We start from the raw sequence: 25,474 nt of genomic DNA on the forward strand, positions 1-25,474 counted from the left end.
GTAACATTTTTCTTCTTTGTTCTCGGACGCAAACTATTTCCTTGTTCGTTATGTGGTTGTATTATCGCTGATGTAGCTGTAGAAACAATGCAGCTGCTCCTTAAAATCAATTTCTGATTCTAAATAACGCAAGCAGTGTAAATTTTTGGCAAGAGAGTGTTACGAAAATACATAAAGTTGCAGTTAAATTTGAATCCACCCTTACCAAGAGAAATTTTCGAATGCGACGAGAGTTCTGTCATTCGGTAAACCTCGAAAAACTTTATTTTCTAATAAATGACATCACACAATATATTTAATAAGGCTGCGAAATCACAGCCCTCTGTCCTTTATTTAAACATTAAATGTTATTATTAAGCCAAGCGTGTGTGCTGATATTTACTGAGCTTTCCAATATATTTTTGGCAGCACGATACTGCGTGGCATCATATTGGAACACGGGCTATTCAACGTTTACACAGTCGTGTTGTCGATGTGGCTGATTGCAATCGTGTGGGCAGCTGACAGCCTCTCGTCTCTTGTCAGTAATCAGCGCTAAGAGCTGCGAAAGGTTTCCGTGAACGATTTTATGCAACATGTGTAACATGCGATGTAAATACCACTCTTGACATTATGGAGCTGCATCTATGAAATAACTTCCCTTTTATAACGTCAGCTTTCTTCTGACTGACTGGTAGGTTCTCGAAATCCGAGCTCGATTCCTAACGTTTCTGGTGGTAATTTTTGTTGTTTTAGATTACATAATATTAGGGGCTTTCACCCACCTACTTGAAATGTTTCGTTACGGTGCTTTGGCAATCGATCAGTTCAATTGGCGAAAATATCAGAAGCAAGGAAGGAAAGTTGCATTTAAATATTTTGCTGATATCATTAGAATTTGTAGCTGAACTTGGTAGGACTGGGAGAGACAATTCCTGTTTAAAAGAATCGTTCCATCACAACCTGCCTGCACCAGGATCTTCGCCACTGGGTCATATCATCAGTAACCTCTCACTACTTATATTAACTTTAATAAAAAAAATTAAAATTCGCTTATACAGCGCCGACAAACAGTATGATACACAAGGTGGCATGCAGTGGACCACTAAATTGTGCAAACACTGCGTCATTGACGCACATTTTATAAAACGGCAGGTCCTGGAAAGCTCTATGTAAGTTTTACTGTTTATTACCCTATACCTCCAACTCAACAGAGATATTTACGCAAATGTTCTTGGTGCCTGGTAAATACTTGGCTTCATATTTGTGTTGCAGTTGTTTGCTTCTTTCAGATTTCTGCAGGCTGTTACCCAAATCTGAAAACTTAAGAAGACGTATAAAATCCATTAATTTACTAAGAGACAGAAGAGACGTTTCCTGACTTCGTTCTACTTGGCTTGTAAGCAGTTCGAGTGGCAGATATACGCGGGCAATACCTTCATCTTAAAGTTTGTAGCCTTAGTAATTGAGGTAGGAAACTTGCGGGATGGTTTTACGCCAGATGATGGACATATACGTCCTGCATTAAAGTATTAAGAGCACTGCATTCTGTACCACTAATTCTTCAGAAACCACACGGCTTTAACAAAATAGCCTTTTTAGGTGCAGAACCGTGTAGCCTCAGGAATGTGTGCGTTTATGCTCTACAGTCATTTTTCTCATTCCACTACATTCTTGGTATGACTCCAGATACTGGAATAATACTCCAGAATTGATTGCACAGTTGGTTTACGTAAAACGTTTCAAGCTCCATCTGTCTGCAGCTACATAATGCGTAAACCACACATTTCTTCTTATTCATCTGTTATATCACCACAACAGTCTATGTCTACTATACACCGATAAGGTGGTGCTAACCTCCTCGACATGCACCCATCTGGAGAGATCTTCTGCACATGGAAGGGTTCTGTAAGACTGATGTGGAGCAGTCTTCTACGAACAACAGTTACTGACACAGCTCCCTCTGTTCCTTCACAGGACGTGGAATGTAGCCGTATAGTACCCTCCCACTCGCACTTCTGGTCAGGATCAAATCAAATGTGCGATAGTGTTGCTTTACCCTATGACTGCGAGAATACCCTGTGACTTCCAGACACATAGGGAAAGATAGCCAACCGTAATCAGAAACTCCCCACTATGATCGATGAGCTAGAAATATGTATAAAATCTAACTGCATCGGTGTAGGATGCTGTCTGGTTTACTTTGGTGTTGTGACTAGATTAAACAGAAATTGGGATTCATTCTGCTGTGTTATTGGCTGGCGTTGAAATTACAGAACTGGTACCATCTATCAAAGCCTCCAGATGTTCAAAATCAATTGCAAAATCATTTAGACAAGATGTCTGTATGGTACAAAATGACAATTGACTCTAAATAATGAAAAGTGTGAGATTGTCTACATAAGTTCTGAAGGAAAGCCGTTAATTTTGGGTTACTCAATATATCACTCATCTCTGATGACTGCCAATTCGACTAAATACCTAAGGATAAAAATTGCTAACACTTTAAACTGAAAAGTTCACATAGATAGTGTTGTGTGGAAGGCGAACCAAAGACCGCGTTTCATTGGCACAACACTCAGAGGATGCAATAAATGAATTAAAGAGACTACTTCGCTAGAGTATTTATGGGCAGTACAGTAATGGAAAGGAGCGTATGGCATTGTTGGTCGGTAGGCCCCATTCGGGGAAGTTCGGCAGCCAAGTGCAAGTCTAATTTCATTCGACGCCACATTGGGCGACTTGCGCGCCGGAGATGAGAATGAAATGATGATGAGGACAACACAACACCAAGTCCACGAGCGGTGAAAATCTCCAACCGTGCCGGGAATCGAACACGGGCCCACTTGCATGGAAGGCAAGTACGTTACCACCGAGCTAAGCAGGCGGACGGCTGTATAGAATCTTTACCAGATAGGGTTGACGGAAGATATCGAAAAAGTTGAAAGAAGGCAATTCTTTTCGTATAGTCGCGAAATAGGGAAGAGTTTCACGGATATGATATGTGTCGGGGTGCCAATCATTAAAACAAAGACGTTTTTCATTGAACCGAGATATTTTCGAGAAATTGCGATTACCGACTTTTTACTCCGATTTCGAAAATATATTGTTGATTCCAACTTACATAGGAAGAAACAATCAGCGTAATAAAATACGGAAAAAAAATGGTTCAAATGGCTCTGAGCACTATGCGACTTAACTTCTGAGGTCATCAGTCGCCCAGTACCTGCGACAGCAGCGGTCGCTCGGTTCTAGACTGTAGCGCCTAGAACCCAAAATACGGAAAAATTTGTGTGTTCGTTTTTCTCGCGCGCTGCCTGAGAGTGGAACAGTGCAGAAATACAGTTAATGTGCCATGCAGTTAAGGTTGAACTGTGGAACAGTCATTTAGATGCAGAAGTAGATGGCGGAAGAAGTGAAAATCCGGAGAACTGCATTAATTTATATAGTTTTCCATCTGAAGTATGTGCCTGAATGGATTTTGTCCATCCTCAGTGCAATTTCAGGATATAACGCAATTCATGTAAGAACTCAAAACAATAAATTCCATGAAATTGTACCGATCTGTTGCAAGTCAAGCCGTGTTCCAGAATCTGTTTGCACAAGAGTAAATTTTAACAAATGACTTCTTTTAACCAACTGTCAAATTTCGAAAACATTGTGTTCTAGCTAGAGGGTAGAAGCAAACATTTTCTGTCATGGGCGTGGAGTACTTTTTTGATAACCCTTCAACGAAGTTTCTAGATTTAGGCCGAGTTCGTAAGCTTACAACTATGATGTTTGAGCTATCTTTCCCGAAAAATTCAGTAATTTAGAAATTGGTCTTAGGACAACAACTTTTTTTTTTTAGCTTCAGTGTTTTCATGTACCATCCACCGGGCACACTAGAAGCAAAAAGACGATAACAAACTGGTTTCATACTTTTAGCGAGAATTTCTGGATTTACTGCGTCCCTGCTGTTGTAAAGAGGCGTCGTATTTTACCCAAACTTCTTGGAAGGCGAGGCAAGTAAGCTCAGGCTACTTGGTGAACCAATACTGCGATACCACCTGCACACGGAACATGCATTCGAACGTTGAGCGTGTTGTGTTTTCGGTGTCATAACATGGAAGAAGCACCTTGAGGCACCTTTGCGAACGTGCAGATCAATATCGAGCACGACAGGGTATTCTGAAAGTGCGTTTGAACGTTGCCGAGTGTGGTGGAAAAACACCACCCGTCTTCAGTATAGATACGAGACTCCCTATTGGCTTTCATTTGAAGACCATAAGTGCATATGTCTTTTCTAAGAGTAAGTAAATTGGGAATCTCTTGAAAACTCGTCTTTAACTGTACAATTTGTTGTAATAAAATGACAGAAAACGTTATATTGGTGGTTAAATGAAAGTATGCCATTTCAAGGTGACGGTACATTTCAAGGTGACTGTACACTAAGCATCTATAAGAAATATCCTTGGTACAGTTTGTAATAATTAAATGTAAGTTAATAACACATCTGGGTTGAATCTTTCAGTTACTTTATCAACTATTAAAGCTTTCAGGAGACTGTAAGATAGAAAGTGCGATCGTATAACAGTCATGGTCGATACAGCGCAATGGGTAGAGTTGAAGCCTTGTGAGGCATCCTATTATGTGTTGCTGGTTTGCGTCTCCCTTCCCCGAAAGTATTTTCTTTTTTTACTAGCCGACGCGTTTTCTAATAGTTTCTGATACTCTCCCACTACTATAATATTAGAGCATTCTAAAATATTCGATGTTATTAAATATAAGTTCACTCTTTCTGAGGAGCGAGTTTGTTCGATTGGCTTGATCTACAAGACAGCTTGCACAACCTTCAGTTGGATATTTTGCACTTGCTTGTTTTAATGTTGTATTTCACATTTTGTACAGGTTCTGCTGCTGAATAGCAGCATTTTACTAAAAAGTGAGAATGATGAAATAATTTTTATTTTATGTGGAGAACTGTTGTAAACTTTTATAAGCCAATATCCTTATTGACTGGACATGGTACTTTCCTTTTTGCCTCTTTGTCCATGCCTATTGAAGTTTTTATTGATGTATACTACAGACAAAATAACATGAGTTGCGTATGAACAATGGAGGAAACGTGCGTTTTAGTAGGGCTAACGTAGGAATTTTACATCCATCCATTTCGTAAACAGTGTATCTGCGAGGCAGACAAAGGCGACGACTGCCGCTGGAGCGCGCTACAACCGCGTATACAGCGTTAGAGCCCACCTACCGTATGCACAAGTCGCATGGTTTCCGAGCGTTCGCCAGCACGTTGAAGTCGGCACGCGAAACTCTCCGTGTGCCGACGACTTTATCACCGTCACGCTGCACGCGGTGCAGTGCCGTACTCTCGACAAGTGTCACGCCGCACACTTGTAACCGAGTGGCACCTGATGAGCACGAAGCGCCTTCGTCTGTTTAGTTATAGCCATCTCGACTCGCCAAACGCAGTGTAATTATGCACGAACTTGGAGCTATTTCTAACAGGAGATTTTTACTGGAAAAAGCAACCGATAGTTTGCACCGATATAAAATTTTTGTTTCGGTACATAAGTTAAAATTCAATCCAAGTATCTATCTTCATTTACGTAGAAGATACAGTCTTGAGAAATTAGATGTTTCTTTTTGAATGATCGTGTGCTATGCTGTCTGTGGCACGCACGGTGGACATAACAAACAACAAAGTAGTCGTAGTTCGACGCCGCACATTTTCTCCATTCTATGGTCCAACGACGTGCACATCTAAATCTCTACCACCAAGCACGCTTACTGTGTATGTGCGGCGAATTCTTTGAATTCATTGTTTTTCCTAATTTCAATCTCGAATGATTCGTGAAACTAACACCAGACAGTAATCCTCTGTAAGAGGTCTAATTTCTCTGGTTATCTGGCTGTGGCCATTTCGCGAGGCGTTTGTGGAAGGACACGACATGGTGGCCGGCCATCTTTGGAACGTTCTGTATCAGAAATTCAGGAATAAACTGCAGTACGATGTTGAGCAACGAAGACGGGCAAAGGAACACCCGGATCTTTGGTTTCGGGTTCTTGTCACATTCTAGTGCTGGATGTGTCTGACATCTGGTAACCGTTATGGACGAGTATAGGTTGGTCGGTATGGATGTATGGTTCAAATGGCTCTAAGCACTATGGGACTTAACATCTGAGGTCATCAGTCCCGTAGACTTAGAATTACTTAAACCTAACTAACCTAAGGACATAACACACATCCATGACCGAGACAAGATTCTAACCTGCGACCGTAGCAGCAGCGCGGTTCCCGACTGAAGCGCCTAGAACCGCTCGGCTACAACGGCCGACATGGATGTATGTCTCAAGTATGCTGTCCCACGGGTGCAGCAGGGAAGAGGTAATGATTTAAATCGCTATCATCACTGCTGAGGGAAATTTATCCAATCGGTAGTGTATCCCTAGAGTACTTCAAGAATGAATACACACTGCCCAATACGGAACACCTTCCTAGGGACGAAGGAAACAATCGAATAGAAGAGCCCTGTGGTATCTGTTGATATAAACCTGTTTGAATATCCATGACATCTGCTGAAACTGCGGTGGATCGTGAAAGGAATTTTGCTCACATCCTTGGTGACCTCAGGACGTAGCCGTCAAAAAGTGGATAGCCTTCAGAAATTACCGCTCACCTAGACCATCCTCCCGACAGCACGACCCTGCTCGCAAAATTAAAAAAAAAAAAGTTTTAAAATTTATTGACTAGGTGTTGTGAAAGTATTAAACGTATCAGCTGTAGCGGAGTACTTGAACAGATAAAGTGTCTGCGATAGCTATTGCCCGTAATTTTATCACATTATTTATTCAGAACGCCTAGCCAATAACTGTTTTTTTTCTTTTTTCAAGAAGAGGCGTTCTGCGTGGAGGATGGTCGAGGCTCAGCTTCCCAAGGCTCCACACTCATTGACAGTGGTCCTACTGATGTCATCCAGGAAATGTCAAAGTGAGGTAATTTGAAGTATAACTTTTGCATACCCCTTACAGTCTGTCGATGTTTGTTAAAGAAGTTATGAAGCATCCTTTGTTCTACTTACACAGCATCTTACAAAGAAGGACACAACTTTTTATTTACATAGGTTTAGCATTATTTTGCTGTAATATTAAATAATAAATTTTTAACTAATCTGCCTTTTGTTATACTATCACACTATCGTCTGTACAAGAAAGTATTGTTTACTGTAAATTGCAGGGAAACGTCCCTATAGAGTATCGTTACTACTCCTTTGCTTCGCTTTCTCAAATCATCACTCAAATTTATACTCAGGTGATGAGGGAGAAAACTTGTCTCGGCCCATTACTCGTCTTAGCAGAAAATGGCAATCATTTACTTGTCTCAGTAGTAAGAAAACGATCACGTGGTTGCCGTTACTAAATGACAAGAAAACCCACTGTCCCTACTGCTGTTAATAGTGCTATGGCAGGCGACGTCCTTTCCAAATGTACCAGGAAGAAGTCTAACAATTAAATAATAAATTCCACAGGGAACTACATGAAGACGAGATGTCCTTTTCGGTATGTGTAAAACGACAGCAGTCAGGACCCAAAAACCAGTGGAACGAGAGCGAAAGTAGAATACACGAAGGAGGCTGCTGAGGTGGTCATCGAAGTCCCCCACAGTGTCCACACACCGAGATAGCGTCTGCGTCACGCCATCTCCCACCCCCTGCTTCACCCTCCGGCCGCCACTTATGTAAACATGCGACACAGGTCCTTCGGCTGGCTGCGCCCCGCAGTTCCGTCTCCTGTTGTCTCAATCTCCTGCAGAGTTACTGCCTAGATGTACCGCCGCCGGTGGGCCGTCTGTTATCCCGGCCCACCTGTTGCGCTGGGTTCGCTGAATGAAGCCTGGCCGAGATAGGCAAGCTTTCTCGTTCTTTGTGTTCAGTATAATGGTTCTATGAACTGACAACAGTACACAATATAAGCAGAAATAACCGACCGCTTTCTTAAGTTAATCGGTGGTCGAGCGCTTAATAATGGTTACAGTTACTACAGCCACCTCAGGTCTTAGACATCCAAAAGAACGGTCTAAACACTGGATGGTAGGCATCACTGAATGAGTAGGATATTAAAAAAAGACGGTGTGCATGCAATGCAAATTGCTTATAACATACTACTACAATCCATCGTAAGATGTTGTTAAAGAGTGTGAGACCCAAACAATATAAAACTGACTGAGGATACTGAACATATGCAAAGAATGGATGCAGGAAAGGTGAAAACTCAGAACAGACATGGACTTGAAGACAGACACCATCTACTCCGTGAAAGCCTACTTAGAAAGTTTCAGTAATCAGTAAAAAGTCAAGAATCCATCAATATATCTCTTCCATAGGGACTACGAAGATAAAAATAGACTAATTACAAAACGCATAGGTATGTAAGTAATAATTTTTTCACGCTCGATATGTAGGCACAATAATCAGATACCTCAATACGTATTAAACTGGGATGTACCATCTGCCATACACTTAGATGTACATGTAGGTGCAGATGTAGATGTAAAATCTGGAAATTTGTGGTAAGTTTCTATGGGACCAAACTGCTGAGGTCATCGGTTGCTGTTCTTACACATTACTTAACCTCACTTAAACTAACCTAGACTAAGGACAATACACACACCCATGTCCGAGGAAAGACTCAAACCTCCGACAGGGGTAGCCGCGCGAACCGTGGTAAGACGCCTCAGACCGCGTGGCGTAGATGTGACGTTGTCGTGATTATGTATATAAATAACTTTGGTTACTTCGCTTCAAGTGATGTCATACCGAATACAAAGTCTTCTATCCAGTTCCGATAAAAGAACAATTGAAACGTTTGAGGAAGACAACTAAAAACAACTATCATTACGAATAAATCAAGCTTGGTAATGGCAGACTCAGTTCGTTTAGCTGTTAGTTTCAGTAATATAATATCAGAGAGATTCTTAGCTGCTTTTTGATGTCACTGCTTCCTGGTACTCGGTTAAAATTAACAATGATTTCCAATAAATAATTTTACCAAATTTTTTATTCATTTACACGTCGCAGAGCATATGATATTATTATACTTCACGTTACGCATATAAAAGAATGGCACTAATAGATGAATACATAAGAGTGGAAGTATCTTACATATATACGTTACGCATATAAGAGAATGGCACTAATAGATGAATACATAAGAGTGCAAGTATCTTACATATATGGTAAAATAGTCTATAACATAAACTCGATTGCTCAAACGAGACAACATTATATGGGGTTATATTCAGGAAGTCCTTCTCATTGCCTGCATATGATGTTAAAGAACGCTCCTGCACGATGTTCTGGATCGCCTGGGGTTTCTCGCTTCAGTTTGAAGATTGATCAGGTAGACTAATTTCGACTTAACTAATGCGCGAATGTGTTCCCAAGTTTGTCGCCCCCACACTGGTTGGTTTCTTCGCTGAAACTGTGCAACACGTTTCTCCAACGACAACGCTTTCCGGTTGTCACTCGCAATATGCAGCTGGACGGTGAGATGTGAGAGATGCATTGCTATCCAGCACGAGCAGCAACACGCCGTTGTCTACCAGCCGCAACGGCGGCCATTACTCTCGGAAGAATTATGTCTGCCAACGGCGGCGGAGCCTCTGCGAGCGCGTAACATTTAGGCAACGTCCGGTGGGTACTGCCACCTACTCATTGTTTGTAGTAGATAAATCTGAGTATAGAGCTGAATGTGAATGTCGTGTGACTAGGGTCTCCCGTCGGGTAGACCGTTCGCCTGGTGCAAGTCTTCCGTCAATGGGTATGAAATGATAATGATTAGGACAACACAACACTTAGTCCCTGAGCAGAGAAAATCTCCGACCCAGCCGGGAATCAAACCCGGGCCCTGAGGACTGACATTCTGTCGCGTTGACCACTCAGCTACCGGGGGCGGACACTATAGAGCTGCTAGCCATGCAGCAGCACCGAAAAGCTCTTGTCATCGATTAGTCTGTACCCGTAGGTGCTGGAGAATATAATCAAGACATTTTCTGTGGAGACTAGTTTCACCACTCTGTATTCAGGGTGAGTTTGCTAAATAGGGAAAAACTGCAGGAAACTATCCATGAGACGATAAGGAGCAAAAGTGTCACATGGACGCAAGATCAGAAATGCATTCCAAAGAATGTACAACCAGTCAATAGGGGAAATAAATTATCTTTGACATTGACCCCAGTATCAGCATCAGACTGGTGGACCATAGTTTGGGGTAACGCTGATGACCGTTTGAAGCTATCTGTATCACCTACAAAGCGTGCAGGTCTCGTTGCTAACTGATTTGCCTGCGTGGCAACAGTCTTGTCTTTGTTTCGATGCACAAGCCACCACGGTGATGGATTTTCTGACATCATCAACTCACCGATTAGGCAACCTTAACGAGCAGCAGTACTGTTAACATCACAACATGAACTATAAAGAATCCCCATTGTACGGTGGCAACAGATCATCAGCACCAGTTCAGCCTCAATTGGTGGATGGGGATTATTGGCGTCCGCTTCGTGGGACAAGTCATCCTTTCACGACGCCTCACAAGCTAGAGTATGTGCACTTCCTGCACTTCCCTGCTGAAAGATGTGCCTTTGTTTGTACCAAGGTTAATGTTACTACTATATAATGTGGTTGAGCTCACTGCCATCTTGAGTGTGGAGCTAAAACAGTAGTACAGACAGAACTTCCCCACTTGCCTGGTGTGTTCTCATGTCTGCTTTCAATCAATGAGAGATACGCCGTCAAAGATCTTCCATCTCCACCTTGAATTGGGTGCAATTTTCTTGTAACGCATTTCCACCGTGTGTCCATCTGACCTTTCTAGTTCCTTTTCCTCTCAGGTATCATTTCCTGCAGTATTTATCTTTGTCCCCATTTGGCAAAGTCGTCCTCTATCGCAGGGGTTTCCAACCTTTTAGCTCGTATGGGCCGCTTTCTGGAATAGTATTTTTGGACCACACATAATGTAAAAAAATGGTTCAAATGGCTCTGAGCACTATGGGACTTAACAGCTGTGGTCATCAGTCCCCTAGAACTTAGAACTACTTAAACCTAACTAACCTAAGGACATCACACACATCCATGCCCGAGGCAGGATTCGAACCTGCGACCGTAGCAGTCGCGCGGTTCCGGACTGCGCGCCTAGAACCGCGAGACCACCGCGGCCGGCACACATAATGTACTTAGAACTAAAAAAGATGGACCACTGACCACTCGTGTGATGGCTTCCTAAGGCCCATGTTGAGGCCCCTATTTCAGGTAGAATAATTCTTGCTGGTGTTTTATTAAAGTTAGGTAGGCCGCTTTGAACCTTGGTTTGAAGCGTACGCTGCCCCTGCGCCGCGTGTTGGACACACCTGCTATACATCGTCTTCATATTTACGAACCATGCGACCGTGTTCCCTTTTCGACTGACGGTATTCTGACGCCATTCTGAGAAGTCTGATATGGTCTTTGAAGCTGAAAGATGTGAATTTAAATCATCAGAGACCAACACTTTAAGAAAATGTGAGTTCATGCTTTTTGCAGAGCCGATACCACAACCTCAGCAGTGAGGCTGCATATTGCGAAGAAGGAAATATGAAAAAAAGTGTCGGTCACTTGCAGTTATATTAATTACGTGAACGTGCAGTAGCTGGTACTGCTCTGTCGGGATAGCCGATTTGGGAAATTTGTGAGGTGTTGGCGTTTGTTGCTGTGCGCCGTCTCGCCAGTAGCGCACCAGCCTTTCTAAGTCATTATCGATGTTAGACCAGTGGTCAACGATAGCATTCGAGAAACTCCCATAATTGTGCAGAAAGGAGCGCAGATAGCATCTTGCTATGTTATTGTCCCTAGTCCCATAACAGTACATCTACTTCTACACAGATACTCGGCAATCCACCGTACGGTGCGTGGCGGAGAGTACCCTGTACCACTTTTTTCTCATTCCCTTTCCTGTTCCATTCGCAAACAGAGCGAGGGAAAAAAGACTGTCTGTATGCCTCCGTATGAGCCCTAATTTCTCGCATCTTATCCTCGTGGTCCTTACGCTCAGTGTATTGTATGTCAGTGGCAGTGGAATCATTCTACAGTCAGGTTCAAATGCCGGTTCTGTAAATTTCCTCAATAGCGTTTCTCTAAAAGAAAGTTGTCTTCCTTTCAGGGATTCCCAGTTGAGTTCGCGAAGTATCTCCGTAACACTTACGGGTTGTTCGAATCTGCCGGTAGCAAATCTAGAAGCCCGCCTCTGAATTGTTTCGAGGTCTTCCTTCAATCCGACCTGGTCAGGATCACAAACACTCGAGCAGTAGTCAAGAATAGGTCGCACCAGCGTCCTATATGTGGTCTCCTTTACAGATGAACCACTCGTCCCTAAAATTCTCCCAATAAACCGAAGTCGATCATTCGCCTTCCCTACGACGATTCTCACATGCTCGTTCCACTTCATATCGCACTGCAACGTTATGTCCAGATATTTAAACAGCTTGACTGTGTCAAGCGGGACACTACTAATGCAGGTTTGATCTTCTTGCTCATTCGCAGTAACTCACATTTTTCCGCGTTTAGGGCTAGCTGCCATTCATCACACCAACAGGAAATTTTCTATGTCGTCTTGTATCTCCCTACAGTCACTCAACTATGATACCTTACCGCACTCCACAATATCATCAACAAACAGCTGCAGATTGCTGCCCACCCTGTCAGCCAAATCATTCATGTATATAGAGAACAACAGCGGTCTTAACACACTCCACTGGGGTATTCCTGACGATACCCTTGCCTCTGATGAACACTCTTCGTCGACAAGCTACAGGCTTCTATTATTTAAGAAATCTTCAAGCCACTCACATATCTGTGAACTTATTCCATATGCTCGTACCTTCGTTAACAGTCTGCAATGGGGCACCGTGTCAAATGCTTTCCGGAATCTAGAAATACGGAATCTGCCTATTGCCCTTCATCCATACTTCTCAGTATATAATATAAGAAAAGGGCAAGCCGAGTTTCGTCCTAGCAATGCTTTCTAAAACCATGCTGATTCGTGCACATAAGCTTCTTGGTTTCAAGAAAAATTATAATATTCTAACAGAAAATATGTTCAAGAATCCTGCGGCAGACAGAAATTATGACTATTGGTAGGTAATTTTGCGGGTCCGTCTTATATACTGCAGTCACCTGCACTTTTTTCAGTCTATTGGGACTTTGTACTGGGCGGGAGAGTAACGATAAATGCAAGCTGGATAAAGCCTTATGCCACTGAACGATATTAGCTCAGACTGAAGTAGAATAAAAAAGGTAGGTTAGACGTTTTATGGTATCTGTTCAAGTCGTTCCTATTAGACGCGCAGAGTGGATTATGAATAATACTGGCACCGTGACATTTGATTACAAGGAAAGCTCTGACTTGCAACACAGAAACACAATATTACATCCTCACTATCCTTTTATTTATGTTTTGTTTCGGTATATAAATCTTATGTATTGTCATTGGAAGTAAACAGGGCTTTGTCAAAAAGATGGCGCCGGCAGTCCGGAACCGCGGGACTGCTACGGTTGCAGTTTCGAATCCTGCCTCGGGCATGGATGTCTGTGATGGCCTTAGGTTAGTTACGTTTAAGTAGTTCTAAGTTCTATGGGACTGATGACCTAAGATGTTAAGTCCCATTGTGCTCAGAGCCATTTGAACCATTTGAACCAAAAAGATGGAAAGACGGCGAGAAAGAACCCAGATGCTAGCAAAGCCTGCAGGTAGCGCTGCTATACCTGACCACGAACGGCGCCTGTGCAGTGTCCTCAACTCGTTGCAAGTGTCAGCCGTGGTCACAACAGTTTTCTGTGTATCTGTGAGTGCATTATGTCGGAGCTATGTAATTTGAAAGTAAGCAAATTTATGACGCTCATATGGTAAGTGCTTCTGTAAGAAAAGTAGCTGAAGTGTTTGCTGTTTGATGAGACACCAAATCGAAGATTTATACCGCATACAGGGAAATCAAAACCATCACACCCTAAGTCTCAAAGCGGACGGAAGTGTGTGCTGAATGATCATGATAAACGGTCATTGAAGAGGATTTTGACGAAAAATAAGGAGACGATAGCTTCAAAGGTCGCAGCAGAAATGGATGTCGCACTTCTAAACCCTGTCCGCACCAAAACAACTCGAAGCGAGTTCATAAGCAGGGACTTGCTGTGTGAGCTGGAATTCCAAAACCCTCATCAGTTAAACAAATGCCCTTCACTGGAAGAAGTACTGGCGAAAGCTTAACACGTGGAATATGAAGCAACAGAAAAATGTCATTTGCTTGGATGAGTCACGTTGCTCACTTGTTTCCTACTTCTCACCGAGTTTACGCCTCAAGAGTGAACATGACAGGTTCGGTGAAGATTTGGGCAGCTAAATAGTGGTATTTCATGGTCCACATGATTACTCAGCAATGTCACATTACTTCCGAGGACTATGGGACCGTTTTGGCAGATCAGGTGCGTCCCATTGTACAGTGTATATTGGCCAATAATGCTGCTGTGTGCCAAGATGACAGAGTCTCTGTTCACACAACTCTAATCTTCCTGGATTGTTTTTGTGAGCACTAGGGTGAAGTGCCGCGTCTCCTCAAGCCACCACTGTCACCAGATCTCAACATTGGTGAGTCTTTGTGATCGCTATCCATCATCGTTACCTGAACTTACCGCTATTTTGCAGGAAGAATGTATAACAGTTTCTTGAATATCAGGCAGTACCTATATGTATCCAAAACGACTGGAAGCTGCCTTGAATGCCAACGGCTTTCCTACAGGCATGGTAATGTGTTGTGTTTCTGGTGTTTCTGTATTTTCGTCCACCACCTGATTATATCTATGCATGTTACAAACTTATTTTGTTGTCGTATCAACAATTTGTGATTTTGTGTGTCATGAGCATTTCTAAACATTGTCATTGGATTATGCTTGGGAAAGCAGGTAAGATATTGACAGCTGAGGAGTAACATCGTTGAGACGACGAACTCGCAGGGCAAGAGGCATTTGAAACACGTATGAGTCTGGAGAATACTAACCTTCCGAGTACATGAGTTAACTTCTCGCCTGGAATGCTACCAGAAAAATGCGTTCTACTAAAGGTGCGTAGCATGTAACATGCTGTGGTACTTGCTAAATGTTTCCATAGAGGTCTACGTAAGATAAAACATGAAGCAATGTGCTGCAGCATGGATGATGTTAGATGAGAGAGATGTGACTGTCACTTGTTTTTCAGTCGGCAGAAAGAGAGAAGTCTGTATTGTGAAGAGGATGCGAACATTTTATAGCTCCTCACATTGTAACAGTTGTGTAAATAAATCGGATTTTGAGTTAATACAAATAACGTCAAGTAAAATACAGTGCATGTCTATTTATTTGACAAACAGCTCATCTCAATGTATCGAAATATGAGTTTTTTTCATTAGGTGAAACTGTCAATAATTAGCAACTTCTATAGCGGCTGTATTCGAGACGACCATCGCAGCAGAGAGAAGAGGCGAAGTTTCGCACCGAGCGGAAAATACAACTAACAATATTTACCATTAAATTTCCTATAAAGTTTGTTTCAGATACGTTTGACAGCGTCTGTTCGGTAGCTCGCTGTAAAAGCATTTAATTAACTTCCATTTATGAGTTCACAGTTAAACGTCATAAAACATTTCCAGTTCAAAAACTCCTGTAGTAAAAGTAGAATATAATACACTGGCGACCCAACAGAGACCACATCCCGCAGTCTTCGGATAGTAAGCAAAAAGTAATGTAATTACAATACTGACTGCTGAAATGCTAATTCTATCCTATCTTTGTTCTACATATTCGACACCGAGCATACAATGATAAAAAGAGAGCGTCATCAGTAAAAAAATAATAAAATTTTAGAAACTAAAGAAAATTTTTCCAGAGACAAGTAACGGAAATTTATGGGATGTGAGTAGAACCACTGATCACAGCACACAAAACCAATTTCGCTACGATCTCCTGATCCTTAACCTGCATAAAGCCTTTTTGCAAGCAACAATATTTATGGTAGAGTTGATTTTTCATTGCAATAGTAAACGTTTTTCATATACGTAACAGTGGCAATAATGAGAAGCCATCCTGTCGCGAACGTATAACACGAGTGAAATATTCCACAACTATTGAGTTTCTGTTATATTTCAATAATTCAGTTACTGTGTGCACCTTTTAGTGTCGGTAAAAATAGAATCAAATGTCTATGAGAATATTAATACTAACGGTGGTGATCACGAAAATAATGAATCAGAATGTAACGTATTAGATAACGAAAATGACAATGCGTCCAAGAGGACGGCAATGTCACGATCGATAACAATATACAACTGAACTCAGCTGCAATGAATGGACAGAATGTTAGACCAAATGTCACATGGCTAATAGTCGATGAGGTTAATTTACAATTCTCAGTAGGAAATATATCTTTTGAAAATAATTTGGATAGAAACAGTGCAACAGAAGTTGAAAACTTTCCGAACTCAATATTGAGTGAACGGAACGTACACACACATATTCAGGCTATAAGCACATTAGACAATCATCGTACGTGTCCACCGGCCTCAGAAATTTAGATCAGTCTCAGAATCTTAGATCAAAAAGACTAGGCTCTTTCGAACTACTTCGAAAATTTGCATACTAACTTTAACATATATTTGACAGACGCAACAAATAAATTATATACGAAATTTGCTAATATGTACAATCAGCTAGACAGAAAACTTTCTAGTATGAGTGAAGATCAATGTCAAACTGCACGTCAAGTTGAGGAACTTGCAAAGGAGCAAAGTAGTTTACCATGTGCACATGGAAGCATAGTTCAAGCGGTGATAAAAAATCAAAACTATGTATCTGAAATTAACTCTCCTTGTGAAAATTTACCGGATGATATACAAAAACTCACGAAATACGTAGGATTTCTGACTTTAGGGCAAACGTTTTTGAAAACCGAGTACGAACATGTCAATAAGGACATTTAAAAATTAAATAAGAGAGTTGAGGCAGTCACCTTTGACATCGGTTCTCTTCAAGTTGAAAAGTGGATCTGGGAACAAGAAACTTGACGCGTTTGAAGAGATTATAAACGGAAAAGAACCTAAAATTCTAGCTAAAACGGATGTCAATATGAAAGCAAGAGAAGATAAGATCCGTTCCGAACTTATCAGCTTGTTCAGTGAAATAAAAGGGAAACTGAACCTACCTACTTTACCCATGCAGAATTTCCGTATTTTGACAGCTACAGGGAATAAGTCAAAAGCAATGGTGTCGGGCATATTCGGCCCAGAATCCCACTGAATGGAGTAGAATTTCCTTCAGTCATGAGTCTCGCTCCGAACTGTACCTCATTGTGTGGTTATCAATTAATGGCGTCCACATCCTGGGACCATCATCCTTCTATAGCGCCTCACAGGGACGAGAATATCTGTATTCCTCTGTATGATCCTGCCTTTCCTTGGTTGTACGAAGGGCAATGTGGCTGAATCGCTGGTACAGACAGACTTTACCCACTTGTCTGGTGTGTTCTCACGCCTGCTTTAAATCACTGAAACCTACACTGTGGATGACCAGCGAAGACATGGCTTGGAGACAGCCCCGACAGCAGTGGAATACCGACCCGATTGTCGCCCGCAATACGGCCCAACATCTAGGAGTGATGGTCTCGGGTGCCATTTCATTACATAGAAGGACCCCTTGGGTTATCATCAGCGGCACCCTTACAGCAACGTGGGACGTCACTGACATTCTATGACCCGTTTTGTTGCTTCCCGTGCCAAGTCCTTCCGGGCTTACATTTCAGCAAGATAATGACCACTCACACGTGGCGTGGGTTTCTATTGCTTGTCTTCGTGCTTGACAAACCCTACCTCGGCCAGCCAGGTCGTCGGATCTCTCCCCAACCAGCTCGACATTTTAACTGTCTAACGAGCCATTTGGACAGAATTCGGCACGATATCCCTCAGGAGAACTTCCAGTCAATGCCAAGTCCAATAATTTCTTGCGTAAGGGCCAGAGGTGGACCAATACGTTACTGCCTTGCTCAATTTGTAAACGTCCTTCTCTTGAATAAATCATCCAGTTTTTCTGAAACTGTAATAATTTGTTTGTCTGTGCATGTACGCACTACATAGTAGTTAGCGCAAAGGTAAATTCCCATGTGTTTTGGGCAGTCATTTACCCAATGCTTGTATGGCAGTATCCTATCGCTATCCAGTAAGCCACCCGAGTACCGTAAGAAAGACGAAACATAATACTTCGTTTAAACAGTAAAAGTTATGCTTTTTTTTCTTAATAACTTAGCCATACTTTCTGCTCAGAAAATTATTCATGAATATTGTTAAACGTGATACTTGACTCTATTATTCTCTCTGCTATTGTCTATCCTCTCGAAAGAGTTTTGCTGTTTTCATTATTAGGGAAATCTAATTTGTACAACTTCGCGACCAGATGCTTATTTGTCGCCTCAGTCGTCAGTTAACATGAATGAGGGAAGCCGTGTGCACCATCTGGCTTGACTCGTGGGAACTTTCGTGTGTTATCGCATTTTAACTATTTCAGTTTTTATTTCCTGAAGTGAAGATTGGAAACAATTCAGAATTTGCATGACCGGACCAGGAAAACAGCCGAAAAATCACACTTCAGGCTAGGCAAGCAGATCGACCTATGGCTAGAGCATCTTCCCTTCTCGAAAGCTTATGTGGATCGCACTGAGCTATTCGAACAGGTCAGTCGTGACACTTTTCTGATAAAAAAATTCAATATCTTTTTGAAACCGAACGTAGTTAAATAGTTTCCTCACAAAGACTTAAGTATATCAAAATAAGATAGCGTACATAGACAGCAAAAGGCACTACTGAAAGCTGAAAATTGTGTGAAAGATAGTGAGCTTTCTCTTGTAAAGTTAACTTATTTCAAAGTACCGCCACTTACAAAAACTTTACGGGTTATGTTTGTATGTGAGCATCTGTTCTATTTTTGTCCGGTTTCGTCAGTTTTGAACTGATGATAACCTGCTTTGTACCTGTCTTCCTGTCGTTGTTGCTTGGAATAATGCACTAGTGAGATTCTTGTAGGTAAACATTACGTCTGGAAGGATAAAATTATATGATAATTATGTTGGTTTTTTTTTTTTTATTGTGAGCGGGTGTGCCAGTTTCATGGACAGTCGCTGATGAAAGGCTTATGGCACTTGAGTTGTAAATTGTAGGTAGGTCTTATTACGGTCCATGTTTCAACGAGTCATATTCAAGACAAATTCATGACATTCCTCATCATGGACTTGCAGTACTGTATCTGCTTGCTTTTCGGAAGTGATTACGGTACTGCACGCCAATTTTTCTTTATTTTAATCTGTTGCAGTACGATATATATGACGAACTGCTTTAACGATATCACTACTTTCATAGCAGCATGACCACTGACATCTTGAATGTGACCAAGTCTAGGAAATGGTGACAAAAAGTAGCCTAAAGCTCTCACTCAGCTTTTCTTTTGACTTCACTCCTTATCAGATCCACTAGATAACTCATAAAACGCGGTCGGGCTAACCGACCGGACGCAGGTGATACAGAGTAAAATAACTGTTCACACAGGCGGAAACTTTTTGACACATTGCCCCTTTGAAGCTGAACGCTGTGACATTGCGAGCCATCGGCTCTGCCAAGTGACTTGGAGTGCAGACAGGAACTCTTGGAGAGCTAAAACCTGGGACAGATGAGACTCACGTAAAGAACTTTGGCGTCACGCAGTGCTTCAGGCACCCGAACAGGTCGTAGGGTTGATAATGCAGGCAAACACGTGTGCTACGGAATGTCGAGAAACTACTCAATAGCTGCATATAAGAAGAGCAACAGGCTTCTTCACACATTCATTTAGTAAGTGTCATAAAGACTCTCATCCAAATCCAGTAGCAGAGGCAACAAGCGAGACGTTGTGCATCACATTGTGGTTTACTGCAAAAATTTTGAGAGCATAGTAAGAGTCAACCAATACATCGCTTTTTCCTACGAATATTTCGTGAAAAGACCCGTAAGGAAAATTAAGATTCGAGCTGACACAGAGCACCATTAGCTATTGAAAAAGGAAAGGGGAACGTGACTATGATACGCAAAGTATTCTCCACTACACAGCGTAAGGTGGCTTTCGGAGAATAGATGTAAATGTAGGACAGAAGGAAAACCATCGATCGACATGTAGTACAATTAACAAAATCTCATAATTCTAAAGCTAGTAAAAATCATTTGTGATTACCTATAAAATGACTGAGTAGACTAATGACTAATAAAAGCAGTTCAGTCAATTGAAGATTGATGACCATGTAGTACATAAATTTCAAAATTATCGCCGCGCGGTTAGAGGCGCCTTGTCACGGATTCCGCTGCCTCTCCCTCCGGGGGCGAGTCCTCACCCAGGCCTGGGTATGTGCGTTGTTCTTAACATCAGTTAGTTTAAGTAGTGTGTGAGTCTAGGGACCGATGAACACAGCAGTTTGGTCCCTCGGGAATTCACACACATATTACATCAAAATTACCTGGAAATGCCAATGGGAAAAATATCAACTGGTTGTGTCATATCCACTGTCTGATCAAAAGTATCCGGACACCTATTAGCAGATTTTAATACTGGTTGTGTCCGCTCTTCGCCTTTATGACAGCTTGAACCCTGCCAGGGATGCTTTCATTGAGGTGTCTGAATATATGTGGAGAAGTGGTAGCCCATTCTCCCATAATAGCCTAATAGCCGAAACCAGAGGTGGTGTGATACTGACCGCTGAGGTCTGGAGCGACGTCAACGTTCAGACTCATCCCAGAGGAGTTTCACTGATTTAAGTTCAAGTCTCTGTGCAAGCCAGTCCATTTCAAAAATTTAATTGTTCACAAAGCATTGGCTGCCACTGTCATGCTGATACAAAAAGTCATCGCATCCGAACTGTTCTTCTACAGTAGGCAGTACACAGTGCTGTGCCATGTGTTCAAGTCTTTCCGCATTTAGCGTTTCCTTAAGCGCAATAAGGAGAACCCTTCCTAACCACTGAAAACACCCCCATACCGTCAGCCAGTTCCTCCGTGCTTCATTGTTGGCACTACACATGTGGCAGGCAACATTCTCCAGACATTCGCCAGTCCCTTACCCTTCCATCGGATTGGCACAAAATAGAACCAGATTTATCACTCCAAATCAGTCGATTTCAACGGCGTCGCTCTTTAAATTCTAAATCGCCACATAGCACTGAATGCAGAAATGTGTGGTTGGTCGTCCAGTGTACGTCATTCTTTTTAACTCCTTACACACGGCCACTGTGCCAGTTGGATTGCTGATAGCGCTTTGGACCTCACGAGTGAGTCCTTCCGCTGATTTCATGTGATTTTTTACAAGCGCACTCTGCAATGCTAGACGGTCCCTTCCGTCATTACATGAGGTCAGGCTGGTCTCGGTTTACCTGTGGTGGTACATTCGCGTTTCTCCTTCACATCACATCACCAACACTCGATCTGAGCAGTTTCAGAAGATTTGAAATGTCCCTGATGAATTTGTTACTCAGTTGACGTCCAACGACAAGTGCAGATTTGAGGTCACTGAACTCTCCTTACCCATTCTGCTGTTACTGCTTCTCTACTAACAAGGGGAGGTCCCAGTGGTGGGATCGACTTTTTGAAACCAAATTTACGGGGATGTAGGTTAAGCTCCCTTGTGTCACACCCTGCAGCCATTCATCCTGGTGGGACCTCGTTTGTGAGTAACTTACGAGAAAAATTTTGAATTTTAAGTTTACATCTCCATCTACGTTATTACTCTGCCATACACAATTATGTGCCTGACCGAGGGTTCAATGAACCACCTTCAAGCTCTCTCTCTACCGTTCCACTCTCGAAAGGCGCGCGGGAAAAGCGAGCACTTATTTTTTTCTGTACGAGCCCTGATTTCTCTTATTTTATCGTGATGATCATTTCTCCCTGTGTAGGTGGGTGCCAACAGAATGTTTTCGCAATCGGAGGAGAAAACTGGTGATTTAAAATTGATGAGAAGATCCCGTCGCAACGAAAAACGCCTTTGTTTTAATTATTGCCACTCCAATTCACGTATCACGTCTATAGCACTATCTCCCCTATTTCGCGATAATACAAAACGAAACGCCCTTCTTTGAACTTTTTCGATGTCGTCCGTCAGTCCCACCTGCTGCGGGTCCCACACCGCACAGCAATACTCCAAAATAGGGCGGACAAGTGTAGAGTAAGCAGTCTCCTTAGCAGATCTGTTGCACCTCCTATGTGTTCTGCCAATGAATCGTAGTCTTTGGTTTGCTCTATCCATAACATCAGCTACGTGCTAATTCCAATTTAGGTTAATTGTAATACTTAAGTATTTAGTTGAATTTAGAGCCTTCAGATTTGTGTTAATTATCACGTAATCGATCTTTAGTGGATTTCGTTTAGTACTCATGTGAATAACTTCACATTTTCTTTATTCAGAGTCAGTGTGCCACTTTTCGCACCATACAGATATCTTAACTAAATCGTTTTGCAATTAGTTTTGGTCATATGACGACCTTACAAGACGGTAAATGACAGCATCATCTGCCAATAATCTAAGAGGGCTACTCAGATTGTCTCCTATGTCGTTAATATATATCAGGAACAACAGAGGGCCTATAACACTTCCTTGGGGAACGCCGTATATTACTTCTGTTTTGCCCGATGACTTTCCGTCTGCTACTACGGACTGTGACCTTTCTGACAGGAAATCACGAATCCAGTAACACAACTGAGCTGATATTCCATAGGCACGCAGTTTTGTTAGAAGATGCTTGTGAGGAACGGTGTCGAAAGCCCTGTGGAAATCTAAAAATATGGAATCAATTTGACATCCCCCGCCGATAGCACTCATTACTTTATGAGTATAAAGAACTAGTTGTGTTTCACAAGAACGATATTTTCTGAATCCGTACTATGTGTTAATAAATCGTTTTCTCCGAATTACTTCATAATGTTCAAATATAGTATATGTTCCAAAACCCTACTGCAAATCGATGTTAGTTCAAATGGCTCAAATGGATCTGAGTACTATGGGACTTAACTTCTGAGGTCATCAGTCCCCTAGAACGTAGAACAACTTAAACCTAACTAACCTAAGGACATTACACACATCCACGCCCGAGGCAGGATTCGAACCTGCGACCATTGCAGCAGCGCGGTTCCAGACTGTAGCGCCTAGAACCGCTCGGCCACTCCGGCCGGCTCGACGTTAGTGATATGGGCCTGTAATTCAGCTGATTACTCCTACTTCCCTTTTTGGGTATTGGTGTGATTTGAGCAAATTTCCAGTCTTTGGGTACGGGTCTTTCTGTGAGCAAGCGGTTATATATAATTGCTAAATATGGAGATATTGTATCAGCACACTCTGAGAGGACCCTGACTGGTATACAATTTGAACCGGAGGCTTTGCCTTTATTAAGTGATTTAAGCGGCTTTGCTACGCCAAGAATATCTACCTCTAAGTTTCTGATCTTGGTAATTGTTCTTGATTGGAATTCAGGAATATTTACTTCATCTTCTTTGGTGAAGGAGTTTCGGTTCAAAAATGGTTCAAATGGCTCTGAGCACTATGGGACTTAACATCTATGGTCATCACTTCCCTAGAACTTAGAACTACTTAAACCTAACTAACCTAAGGACATCACACAACACCCAGTCATCACGAGGCAGAGAAAATCCCTGACCCCGCCGGGAATCGAACCCGGGAACCCGGGCGTGGCTAGCGAGAACGCTACCGCACGGCCACGAGCTGCGGACGAAGGAGTTTTGGAAAACCGTGTTTAATAACTCTGCTTTAGTGGCACTGTCATCAGTGACTTCATCGTTATCGCGCAGTGAAGGTATTGATTGCGTCTTGCCACTGGGGTGCTTTTTGTATGACCAGAATCTCTTTGGGTTTTCTGCCAGAATACGAGACAGAGTTTCATTGTGGAAACTATTAAAAGCCTTTGGCATTAAAGCACGCGTTATATTTCGAACTTCTGCAAAACATTGCCCATCTTAGGGATTTTATGTTCTTTTAAATTTGGTATGCTTTTTTCGTTGCTTCTGCAACAGCGATCTCACCCGTTTTGTGTACCATGGGGAATCAGTACTATCATTTATTAATTTATGTGGTATATGTCTCTCAATTGCCGTCGATACTATCTCTTTGAAACCATTTCACATCGTTTACGTGATCAGATCGGAAAGAGTGGAGATTGCCTCTTAAAATGGCGTTAAGAGCATTTTTATCAGATTTTTTAAAATAAATGTACTTTGCGTTTCTTTTTGATGGTTGTGGGTGTTACGGTATTCAGCCTAGCAGCAGCTGCCTTGTGGTCGCTAATCCATGTATTCGTCACGATATTCCCTATTTGTTCAGGATTATTTGTTGCTAAGAGGTTAAGTATGCTTTCGCAACCATTTACGCTTCGAATGGGCTCATGAACTAATTGTTCAAGATAATTTTCTGTGAAAGCATTCAGTACGATTTCGGATGACGTTTTATGCCTGCCGCCGGCTTAAACGTATAATTTTTCCAGCATATAGAGGGTAGATTTATGTCGCCACCGACTATAATTGTATGAGTAGGGTCCCTACTTGTAATGAGACTCAGGTTTTCTTTATGTTCAGCAACTATATCATCTGAGTCGGGGGTCGGTAAAATGATCCAATTAATAGTTTAGTCCGATTTTCAAGTATAACCTCTACCCATACTATTCCGCAGGAATTATCTAATTCAATTTCGCTACAAGGCAAACTACCTCTGACAGCAATAAATACTCCATCACCAACTGTATTTAATCTATTCTTTCTGAACACCGTTAGATCGTTTGAAAAAATTTCGGCTGAACTTATTTCCGGCTTTAGCCAGCTTTCCGTATCTACAACTACTTTAGCTTCAGAGTTTTTCTTTAGGGCTTGGAACTCTGGTTCTTTCCCAACACAGCTACGACAATTTACAACTACAATAGCGATCGTTTCTACAAATACCTTACTGAGTTTTATCTGCCCCTTTTAGATGGACGCCCTTTCTGTGGTTTCCTGAGACCCTCTAATCTAAAAAAAAAGCGCCCAGTTCCTTCCACACAGCACCCGCTACCCGTTAGCCGCTTCCTGTGTCTAATGGACTCCTTACCTATTAAGCGGAACCCGGAAACCCACCACCCGATGGCGCATATCAAGGAATCTGCAGCCTACATGGTCACAAAACCGCCTGAGCCTCTGAGTCAGACTCTTGACTCTGCACCAAAGGACCACAGTCGGTTCCGTCGATGATTCTGCAGATGGTGAGCTCCGCCTTAATCCCGCCAGCAAACTGGCAGTCTTTGCCAATTCCGCTAGTCGCCTGAAACCAGAGAGGATCTCCTCCGATCCAAAGTGACGCATGTCATTGGTACTGACATGGGCCACCACCTGCAGTTGGCTGCACCCTGTACT

This window comes from Schistocerca piceifrons, chromosome 2, assembly GCF_021461385.2.
Source record: "Schistocerca piceifrons isolate TAMUIC-IGC-003096 chromosome 2, iqSchPice1.1, whole genome shotgun sequence".
Taxonomy (NCBI): Eukaryota; Metazoa; Arthropoda; class Insecta; order Orthoptera; family Acrididae; genus Schistocerca; species Schistocerca piceifrons.